Consider the following 12173-nt stretch of genomic DNA (forward strand, 5'->3'; position numbering starts at 1 on the left):
GACGGACTCTAGAGAATGAGGGATACCGTTCATTGTTCATTGATGACCTCTGTAGTGGAACAAGCAAACTTCACATCCCATCGATTCCTTTCCGTTGCTATCACCTTGCAGGAAGAGGAGCGGATATTAACCTGTCTGCATTGCCCTGAGGAGAGACAGATTCCATTCTGTCTGTGCCACCCTGAGGTGGGAGGAGCTCACTCCACAAGTTTCATAACTACTTTCTTTTGTCATGTCAGCCTGCGGTGTGTGTGTCTGTCTATAGTGAGGAGATCTGACTGGTTTCTGTGTGCATCACCTTGAGGTGGAAGGTAAAATCTCTGTGGGGTAATTTTTACTAAGGGTGCCTATGATTTACTCTATTTTTCTGTTTCAACCATTCAATTCGATTATCGTATTCAGGGCTGAGGAGTCTGAGTTGGAGCAATTTCTGGGTAGCTGGAGCTGGAGTCGCTGGTTTTATAAACTCAGGAGTTGGATGATTTTTGTAACCCTTCCATAGCCATGCAAGGGATGTGGAGTAGTAGTCAGAGTCAAGGAGTCGGAGCAAAATTGGGTACTTGGTGTCGGAGTCGGTGGTTTCATAAACTGAGGAGTCGGAGTTGAATGATTTTTGTACTGACACCACAGGTCTGATTGTATTGGCGGAAAAATTGATGATTCTCCGTTCTGCTTGATTGATGGAAATTGGCCGATATCTGCCCGAATCAACAAATTCACTCGGTTGAGCAGCAGGGAAAATATCTGACGGTCATAAAGGAATTGGCTAATGCTCACGTGATTTTGATTGACACAAAACTGATTTTTGGTTTCAGAGCATTGAGCCACAACATCGTTCAGATCCATTAGTGAGGGAGAATTGGCAGGATCTCGCAGTGTGTAAGCCACTAGTCTATTTACTGTCAATCGACCACGTGGTTTTCGGTTGCTCAGTAAAATCGATTGCTTAATCTCTCGATGGAAAATGGGGACCTTCAGGTACACCTGAGCTGGAGAAAATGAAAGATCCATTAAACCTGGAGTAGCATTGTTCTGTTTTCTGTTTAATGGCAAAAGTTTACAATCCTTAACTGGGTCATATGAGAACATGAAGCGGATTACTGAAAGCTTAGTGAATTAGCATCTTTGTTATGTAGATAGAGGAAGATAGGAAACAGAGAGCCCAATATGGTGTAGTATTTAATGCAGTTGTATGGATATTGTATAAAAGCAACAAGGGTTATACTCACAAAAGTGCGTTACCACACAGGCAACCACTGATAGTGCAGGTGGGGAGAATTATGACCTGACCCCACTCAGGTTAAGAAGATAGGAAAAATATGGGGCTATACCAGGGGCGGACTAGACTGGATGCAAGTTTTTGTAAAAGAGGCGCCAAATAGAGTAAAAACATCTAAAGTCTGTTTAAAACCGGGAAGTTAAGGTGGACTTGCCTCCCTCGTAGACAAACAGACCTCTTGCACACTGCAAGCAATTCAGATTCAGATTCCGCTTTTTAATCTGTTTTTACTTCCGATTCAGATTCAGATTTGCAGTTTGCTCCTTGCACACTGCAAATCTGAATCGGAGGTAAAAACTGATTAAAAAGCGGAATCTGAATCGGAATCGCTTGCAGTGTGCAAGAAGCCTAAAGGCTCATACACACATCAGACTATAGTCTTTGGAAAATGAAAGATCACAGACCAATCTTACCACCCTTCATGTAGTATGAGAGCCATACCTACACAGTCTTTTCTATGGAGCTGAACTCCACATCAGAAAAAAATCTTTGCAAGATGCTGCACACATAGATGCTGTACAGACACAAAAGATCAGTATCTGCAAAAGATCTGTTCCTGCCAAAAATCCATTCCTGCAAATTGCAATGATAGTCTATGAGATCTGCAGATCATCATACACACATGATTTAACTGACATTCATCTGCAGATCAAGCAATCATCCGCAGATCTGAAAATCCATCCTGGTGGATCTGATCTGCAGATGAATGTCAGTTAAATCATGTGTATGATGATCTGCAGATCTCATAGACTATCATTGCAATTTGCAGGAATGGATTTTTGGCAGGAACAGATCTTTTGCAGCTACAGATCTTTTGAGTGTGTGCAGCATGTTTGTGTGCAGCATCTTGCAAAGATTTTTTTTTTTGATGGGGAGTTCAGCTCCATAGAATAGACTGTGTAGAGTATGGCTCTCATACTACATGGAAGGGGGTAAGATTGGTCTGTGATCTTTTTCCAAAGACTATAGTCTGTGTGTATGCACCTTTAGAACAGTTCTTTTCAAATAACATTTATTTTGTGCTCCAAATCGCAACACAATTCGCAGGTCACAACCCCGCTTCATCAGGCAAAAAAAAATGAGAAAACAAAAGGGCTGCTTTACTGGCCAAGCGCGTCTGCCTATTTTGCTACCGTTTAAAATAATTTAGCATCGGTAATTGAACGCATACGAGAAAGAAGTACCATAGGTGAAAAGTACTGTCAAAATGATTTAAGTATTTTCTTGCTTGTTTGGTGCTTAAATGAAACCTAAAGTGAAGGCAGCCAGTTAAAGAGTAACTCCAGTGAAAGTAATGTAATTAAAAAAGTGCTTAAATTTTACAATAATTATGTATACAGTATACAGGAGGAATAGAATCCGCACACCCGCAGGTAGAATCCAAGGGTTTTTATTTAGTCCAATTCACAAAAGCAGTACAATGGCTGACATGTTTCGGATCTTATCCTTACTCATAGCCTAAACATACTGACATCTAGGTGGTCCATATATACTCACACAGCTCCGCCCCTAGGTGTGTACACATATGGGAGCTTAAAGACGCAGGACTAAACCTGCAAAAGGTGCGTATACATGGAAAACCACCATCACATAGATCCTATGTACACAAAGTACAATATTAAAAATACAAATACAATACTAGAAATGTGAAATACGAAATACAAAATGCAATACTATAGAGATACAAAAATACAAAAATACAAATGTACAAAGGGAAAAGTAAAACGTTATCAGTATATAAAATTAATATCCCACCTAGCATTGAGACCATTCGGTTCCCTAGTGCCCATTTGCAGAATCCAAAAAGCCTCCCGTGTGCGTAATTTCTTGTAAAGATCACACCGTCTAAAAGGGGCAGTCACTCTCTCAATCCCCTGAAATGAAAAGCCCTCCATATTGCAATCATGTTTCTCCCTGTAGTGTCTCTATAGTATTGCATTTTGTATTTCGTATTTCACATTTCTAGTATTGTATTTGTATTTTTAATATTGTACTTTGTGTACATAGGATCTATGTGATGGTGGTTTTCCATGTATACGCACCTTTTGCAGGTTTAGTCCTGCGTCTTTAAGCTCCCATATGTGTACACACCTAGGGGCGGAGCTGTGTGAGTATATATGGACCACCTAGATGTCAGTATGTTTAGGCTATGAGTAAGGATAAGATCCGAAACATGTCAGCCATTGTACTGCTTTTGTGAATTGGACTAAATAAAAACCCTTGGATTCTACCTGCGGGTGTGCGGATTCTATTCCTCCTGTATCCTGAATTGCCGCATTGGATTCCAGCACCTTGTCTTGGGTAGCAGAGGTAGAGCGATCTGATCTACTGCATCTATCCTATGGCTTTTTGATTGCTCCCTCTGTCCATTGTGTGTTTTCCTGGCCGACTAGAAGCTTCACATGCCAATCTTTGACAAAGCAGTTTCACCATCATGGCGCAGAGAATAACACGCAGCCAAGTCACATTGCTGCCGTCTACGTCTGATATCTGTACGCAAGACTTGCTACATACCCGCGATGATGGTGCTTTTAATAATCCACCTATGCAGACTGGTGTCCCACAGATCTTGGCTCCCCGGGAGGTGACCTCCGGTGACTCTGCCCCGTGTGCTGCGGCTGTCCAGGCGGAAGTGTCTGCGTTAGGTGCTGGGAGTGCTGCTCGAAGTTCCACGGAGGGAGTGACTGTCCAGCAGACGCAGCGGAGCGCTCCAGGACTGGCTGAGCTGGTTCCAGATGGCCAATTGGAGCAGCGGTCTGATCCTGCTTCTCTTGGTGGGGAGATACCTGTGACTGGATTGGCCATGAGAGATGCTGGCTCCGGATTGGACCCTAGCCCTATGACGCAGATCATGCTGGACGAACGGGTTTCCCAGCTTCTTACACCGGAGATCTTGCGGCGGTTGCAGGCCGCTTCTTTACAGCTGAATATGCCCGTTTTGAATGCTGGGCCATCTCTCTCTGGATCAGGGAACTCACAGCATCTTCCCTCGACGCAGGGCATGAGCGGTGGAGGCGGAATACTACACAATACTTCACAACATGTGAGTAACTTTAACTCTACTGCCTCTTCCACTGCCACTTGCTTTGCCCCTACCTACGGCCCTGTTTTTGGCCGTCCAACCTCGACAACCCCCTCTCTTTATTTTCCAGGGACTCCATCTATGCCCCTGTACCCCTCCCATTCATCCATTGTGGGATCACGTGTTAATGGCCAGCACTCTGTTAACTGTGATATCTCTGATCAAGCCACTTTTCCACAACACCTCTTAAATGGACATGGCCTCAATACTGGGGCTGAACAGACTTTTAGGACCCCCGCGGATGCGGGGCCCTTATCATCCACATCTAAACAGACGCAGAATAGTGACTTTTCAAGTCAGAAACTTCTGACCCAGTCTGATTTGGGTTGTGATTCTAGGAGGGCCAATAAGTTTGTTACGGTTTTTTCTAGAACACCTAAAGTCCTTGAGGATGAGGTGGACTTATCTCTTAAATCTGCATTTACCCATTTGGAATATCAACTCAACAAAGAGACTAAGCTCTGGTGGGACCTCACCGCATTGAAGCAATATGTGGCGGAGGGGATCATACCACGGGGTCTCAGAATCAAACAATTCCCTACTACTGTGTATTGTGACAGATTTTTGATAGAATGGAATGAAATTTTATCCGATTGTTCATTAAGATTGATGAAACTTATAGTGGTGTATGAGGAGCGTAGACTTGTCGACCTCAACCTTGAAATTTCGCGTACGCGGACTGAGATCGACAAGTTCTACGACACAGACATATATGATGACCTTAATAACAAACTAAAGGAGAATGTGGCTAAATTGGAGGCTAGCATTATGAATTTGAAAAGGTCTAAATATTTGAGGGATGTGGGAGACTACCGGGATGGTCTCGTTTATGAATGGGGCAGGTGGAGCTCCTCAGGAAGGGTTCGCCCTATTGGATCTAATAATCCCAAACCCATCTTGAAACACCCCCCCAGAACCCCCACTAAGCGTGTCAGTTTTAGCTCTCCAGAGAACTCTGACGATCAGTCGGATTTGTCTGATGTGTCGGGACAGACAGGTCCTAATCGGGACGAATTTTCTAGGTTACACCCCGATTTATCCCCTTTGGACCAGAACCCTCGTCCCAGACGACCCAAGAAGTCCAAACGGAGATGGCACAGGTCCCGACAGACTCCGGGGGGAGGAGGACGCGGAGAGGGGGGCGAAAACACAGGAAAAAGATGGTGATTCAACCTATGAATGTGATCAACATCTCTGATGCTATTTTATCACAGGAAGAGATCTCACTTCTCTCTAGGGGTTTAAATTTTGTCCCTGCTTGTAAATTTAGTCTTTTTGACACGTTGAAGGATGTCAATAAATTTATTAGAACACTCCTACTGAAGAAACACTTCCTTACACAAACTACTCCCAATGCACTATCCCACCGTACTTTGGTACCACTACACCCTATACCTTTGTTTTTTGATACTTGTACTTTAGCCACGGCACAACATTTAGCATCGGAGAATGTTGGTCTCATCAGCATAGAGGATGTAACTTTACCGCTCCCTCTCAATCGTGATTATTATCCAGTGTACTGCAGATCCTCACCGGTAGAAACTTTTCAGGACCTAGTAGAAAAAGATTTGAAACTCCTAGCGGATAATAGTAGAGTCAGACATAACCTAACCCCTTTGGAACGGCAGGCACTGGAGAATTTGAAGTCTAGATCTGACATTGTCATCAGGAATGCTGACAAGGGGGGGGCGGTTGTAGTGCTTAATGCCACCGACTATAAGGCGGAGGCTATGCGCCAGCTTCAGGATCCAAATACTTACATACATCTTCCCGGGGACCCCACCTTTGACTATAAGCTTGAGTTTGACCAACTGATCTCTATAGGGGAATCCATGGGGTTACTCAAAAAGAATATGGCTGAATTTCTCAGGGTTCGGAATCCTGTTATCCCCATTTTTCATCACCTCCCCAAGGTGCACAAGCCTGCCACCCCACCTGAGGGTAGGCCTATTGTTTCTGGGATTGGGTCCCTTGGGGAGAGGTTGGGTGAATGGCTTGATTCCCACCTGCAGCCATTAGTTTTGAGACTTCCTGGCCTCATTAAAGACACCAAGCATGTTTTAGCTAGTTTGGAGGATGTGCAATGGAAACCACATTACAAATGGGTAACCCTCGATGTGAGGGCTTTATATTCCTCCATTCCGCATGGTTTAGCAGGGGAGGCCCTAGAGTTCCATTTATCTAGTTATAGCTCCTTTTCAGCCTCACTCCAAGCTTATATTTTGGTAGTAACTGAGTTCCTTCTCTCACATAATTATTTTTCATTTGATGGGGGGTTCTATCTCCAGAAGTGCGGAGCTTCTATGGGGGCGAAATTCTCGCCCTCTCTCGCCAACCTCTATATGGGGTGGTGGGAGGAGCTCCGCATTTTTGGAGATTCGAACCCCTTCATGGACTCCATCATCTGGTATGGTCGTTTCATTGACGACCTTTTGTTAATTTGGCAGGGCACAGAGGAAACTTTGTCACAGTTTCAGATATACCTTAATACCAATGACTTCAACCTTTCCTTCACTTTTATTTCTAACGAAACACAAATAGACTTTCTTGATATTACCCTTCTTGGCTCTGGTGAATCAGGTAGAATAGAGACTAGAACATATAGGAAACCCTGTGTGGGGAATTCTCTATTACAAGCTACCAGTTGTCACCCGAGGCACACTCTTAGAGGGGTCCCAGTTGGAGAATACATCAGGGCTAGAAGGAATTGCTCTACAGATGAATTTGTTGTACAGGAATTCTCGGTTCTCAGATCACGTTTCAGATCCAGAGGCTATTCTGATTTTGATCTAGATAGGGCCCAAAGAATCGCCATCTCTAGGGATAGGAATAGACTCTTGAGAAGTAATCCAGAATCTGCACACAACCTTAATGAGTCCCCTATAAACTTTACAACCACCTACAGCCAACAATATAACCAAATTATAGGGGTGATCAAGAAATATATCCTTGTATTGTATGCCGATGATAAGCTACAGGAAATACTTGAGCCAGGCTGTAGATTTGCCTATAGAAGGGCTCCCTCTCTGTCGTCTACTCTTTCTCCCAGTTTGTTTCAATCCAATGCTACACCCCAGCGGTCTACTTGGCTGTCTCTTTTGGGGTCACATAGTTGTGGACTCTCATCGTGCAATTTTTGCATCCATCATCATTCTTCACGTAGTGTTTCCTCGGTTGCTAATCGAAAAACTTTCCCTATACGACAGTTTATTAATTGTAGTACAAAATCTGTTGTCTATGTGGTCACATGCACTGTCTGCAGCCTACAATATGTGGGCTGTACTACGCGTTGCCTGAGACAAAGGATCTCTGAGCATTATAATGCGGCCTCTTGGAAGACAGATAATATTAGCAATGTTGCGAGACACTACAGGGAGAAACATGATTGCAATATGGAGGGCTTTTCATTTCAGGGGATTGAGAGAGTGACTGCCCCTTTTAGACGGTGTGATCTTTACAAGAAATTACGCACACGGGAGGCTTTTTGGATTCTGCAAATGGGCACTAGGGAACCGAATGGTCTCAATGCTAGGTGGGATATTAATTTTATATACTGATAACGTTTTACTTTTCCCTTTGTACATTTGTATTTTTGTATTTTTGTATCTCTATAGTATTGCATTTTGTATTTCGTATTTCACATTTCTAGTATTGTATTTGTATTTTTAATATTGTACTTTGTGTACATAGGATCTATGTGATGGTGGTTTTCCATGTATACGCACCTTTTGCAGGTTTAGTCCTGCGTCTTTAAGCTCCCATATGTGTACACACCTAGGGGCGGAGCTGTGTGAGTATATATGGACCACCTAGATGTCAGTATGTTTAGGCTATGAGTAAGGATAAGATCCGAAACATGTCAGCCATTGTACTGCTTTTGTGAATTGGACTAAATAAAAACCCTTGGATTCTACCTGCGGGTGTGCGGATTCTATTCCTCCTGTATCCTGAATTGCCGCATTGGATTCCAGCACCTTGTCTTGGGTAGCAGAGGTAGAGCGATCTGATCTACTGCATCTAATTATGTATACAGTGATGTGAAAAACTATTTGCCCCCTTCCTGATTTCTTATTCTTTTGCATGTTTGTCACACTTAAATGTTTCTGCTCATCAAAAAACGTTAACTATTAGTCAAAGATAGCATAATTGAACACAAAATGCAGTTTTAAATGATGGTTTTTATTAGTTAGTGAAAAAACAAACTCAAAACCCACATGACTCTGTGTGAAAAAGAAACTGCCCCCTGAACCTAATAACTGGTTGGGCCACCCTTAGCAGCAGTAACTGCAATCAAGCGTTTGCGATAACTTGCAACGAGTCTCTTACAGCGCTCTGGAGGAATTTTGGCCCACTCATCTTTGCAGAATTGTTGTAATTCAGCTTTATTTGAGGGTTTTCTAGCATGAACCGCCTTTTTTTAAGGTCCTGCCACAACATCTCAATAGGATTCAGGTCAGGACGTTGACTAGGCCACGCCAAAGTCTTAATTTTGTTTTTCTTCAGCCATTCAGAGGTGGATTTGCTGGTGTGCTTTGGCTCATTGTCCTGCTGCAGCACCCAAGATCGCTTCAGCTTGAGTTGACGAACAGATGGCCAGATATTCTCCTTCAGGATTTTTTGGTAGACAGTAGAATTCATGGTTCCATCTATCACAGCAAGCCTTCCAGGTCCTGAAGCAGCAAAACAACCCCAGATTGAGGCAAGTGAGGCCTGCAGTTCTTTAGATGTTGTCCTGGGGTCTTTTGTGGCCCCTCAGATGAGTTTTCTCTGCGCTCTTGGGGTAATTTTGGGCGGCCGGCCACTCCTGGGAAGGTTCATCACTGTTCCATGTTTTTGCCATTTGTGGATAATGGCTCTCACTGTGGTTCACTGGAGTCCCAAAGCTTTAGAAATGGCTTTATAACCTTGACCAGACGGATAGATCTCAATTACAGTACTTTTGTTCTCATTTGTTCCTGAATTTCTTTGGATCTTGACATGATGTCTAGCTTTTGAGCCGCTTTTGGTCTACTTCTGTGCCAGCTCCTATTTAAGTGATTTCTTGATTGAAACAGGTGTGGCGGTAATCAGGCTTGGGGGTGACTACAGAAATTGAACTCAGGTGTGATAAACCAGTTAAGTTATTATTTAACAAGGGGGGGCAATCACTTTTTCACACAGGGCCATGCAGATTTGGAGTTTTTCTCACTAAATAATAACAACCATTATTTAAAACTGCATTTTGTGTTCAATTATGTTATCTTTGACTAATAGTTAACTGTTTTTGATGAGCAGAAACATTTAAGTGTGACAAACATGCAAAAGAATAAGAAATCAGGAAGGGGGAAAATAGTTTTTCACATCACTGTAAATGATTTAGTCAGTGTTTGCCCATTGTAAAATCTTTCCTCTTCCTGATTTACAATCTGACATTTATCACATGGTGACATTTTTACTGCTGGGAGGTGATGTCGCTGCTGCTTGCTTTTTTGGTAGTGTGAAACTGTAAACAGCTATTTCCCACAATGCAATGAGGTTCACAGACAGGAAACTGCCAGGACCATGGTCCTGACATCACACTGTGGGAGGGGTTTCACCACAATATTAGCCATATAGACCTCCCTGATGATCCGTTTGAGAAAAGGAATAGCTTTCACATGGGAAAGGGGGTATCAGCTACTGATTGGGATGAAGTTCAATTCTTGGTTACGGTTTCTCTTTAAACCTAAAGGTTTAAGGCGGCCAGTTAAACTTACCTGGGGCTTCTTCCAGACCCCTGCAGTCGGGATGGTCAATGAGATGAAAATAATTTTGAGTTGATGCATGATTATGCAAATTGAATGCAAATTTATGCAGCTTGAAAATGGATCAATCAGATTTTACCTCAGCAGGATTTGATTGGTTCATGTTCAATCTGCATAAAATGATTTGCATCTCATTTACCATTCCTACACTGCAATGCTTCTGGTCCCTTACAGTTGTTGTGCTCTACTCGGATCAGCAGCTGTGCACCTCCGAAAGCTGCATGCGTGGCCCGAAACCAGAAGGACTACAGGGGGGCTGGAAGTAACCACAGGTAAGTTAAACTGGCCACTTTTATATCACTTTAGGTACCTTTTTTTTAAAAGGCATTTATTGATAAGGGATGAAAATGTCACCTAGGAGAAAAAGTGACTTGGATAAGGTCTGTGGACTCCACAAGATTTGAGGGTATCCTGTAGTATATGGAGTGCAGCTATTAGCAGCAGGTCCTATGAAGCACTAGTACACCCTCCCTTTTTAAAAACCCGTTCACAGTTGTATGCTGTGGTTACAGATTATTTTGTGAAATCTGTTTCCTTTGGTCGGTCTCTTGTTGAAAATCTGCCACGTCACCCAGGGATGCCTTGCTGCAGCTCTGGAACCTATGATTGGGGGGTTTGAAAAACACATTACACATGCCTGTGGCTTCCTCCAGCCCCCTCCAGGCTCATCGATTCCTCCCCATCCACCTGCGTCGCCTGGATCCTGCACAGCTTAAAACTCCTTCAGTCGGCGTAGATGCAGTCCGGCTGCATGCACGTACCATCATGCTGCAGTAGCTGGGAGCACAACATGAGCGCATGTACGCATGCCCAGTACGTCCCAAACTGGAGGACTTTGTGGCCGAATTGCAGAGGATTCAGGCAACACAGGTGGAAGGCGAGAAGGAAGCCCCAGGTATGGTTTTTTTTTTTTTTTTTCCCCTCCATCCCTTAAAGAGAACCCGAGGTGGGTTTGAAGAATATTATCTGCATACAGAGGCTGGATCTGCCTATACAGCCCAGCCTCTGTTGCTATGCCAAACCCCCCTAAGGTCCCCCTGCACTCCCTCATAAATCACAGCCATGCTGCTGACAAACAGCTTGTCAGAGCTGGCTGTGTTTATCTCTATAGTGTCAGTCTGCTGCTCTCCCCGCCTCCTGCAGAACTCCAGTCCCCGCCTGCATCCCTTCCCTCCCTGCTGATTGGAGGGAAGGGACGGGGGCAGGGACCGGAGCTATGCAGGAGGCGGGGGAGCAGCTGAGACTGCCACTACAGATTTAAACACAGCCTCACAGCACGGCTGTGATTTATGAGGGATTGCAGAGTGCAGGGGGACCTTAGTGGGGTTTGGTATAGCAACAGAGGCTGGGCTGTATAGGCAGATCCAGCCTCTGTATGCAGATAACATTCTTTAAACACACCTCGGGTTCTCTTTAAAATGACCACAACTTAAAGGATTTTTTTTTTAAAATTGCATACAACGCAATTACCCCATACATAACATTAACTATAAATAACTTTGTTCCCATGCCACTGTCACTTACAGTAGGTAGTAAAAATTTGACAGCACTGACAGGTTTTGGACTGGTCCATCTCTTCACAGGGGATTCTCAGGGTTCTCTCTCTTTTCAAAAGCACTTAAAAAAAATGTGTTGCTCAGTCTAGCTTCTAAAACAGTGTGCATGAGAGTTGGAAGGTTGGCTGGCAGCTTTGTATAGATTCTTTCTAGCAAGGTTTTTCTTGTAAAGAGTAAGGCCGGTCGCACACCTAAGATTAGCTGTGCAAGCACTGCATAGCACTCTAGAAATTAGGCTTCATATGACCCTTCTCCATGGTGCGGCGACATGTTCATATGCATGGGCCTGCCCCCCAGCTAGTGACGTACTCCCTTATGGGCAGGAAGTACATCACTAGGATCCCCGTTGGTCTGTTTCTCATCTTGCTCTCATCGTGTACACTTACTGTGTTGCCCAATGACTTGCATTACTGCATAATCCATGTGATAGGCACAGATCATGCGGTAATGCACTGCAGACTTTGCGTCAGGTT

General features: G+C 43.8%; 1 protein-coding gene across 5 annotated transcripts in view; it reads left to right on the forward strand.

The window, feature by feature from the left end:
• SLC52A2 (solute carrier family 52 member 2) overlaps nt 1–12173 on the forward strand; it is a 91475-nt gene that overhangs the window by 39020 nt on the left and 40282 nt on the right. The window contains exon 1 of one of the 5 annotated variants that reach the window (XM_068237862.1): nt 231–311. The exons of 3 other annotated variants lie outside the window; for them this stretch is intronic. The gene's annotated coding sequence lies outside the window, so the exon portion shown is untranslated. Of the gene's footprint in view, nt 1–230; nt 312–4071; nt 4323–12173 lie in introns of those variants that run through there. One more of the 5 variants, XM_068237863.1, reaches the window with a different exon arrangement.

Source organism: Hyperolius riggenbachi, chromosome 5 (assembly GCF_040937935.1).
Source record: "Hyperolius riggenbachi isolate aHypRig1 chromosome 5, aHypRig1.pri, whole genome shotgun sequence".
Lineage (NCBI taxonomy): Eukaryota > Metazoa > Chordata > Amphibia > Anura > Hyperoliidae > Hyperolius > Hyperolius riggenbachi.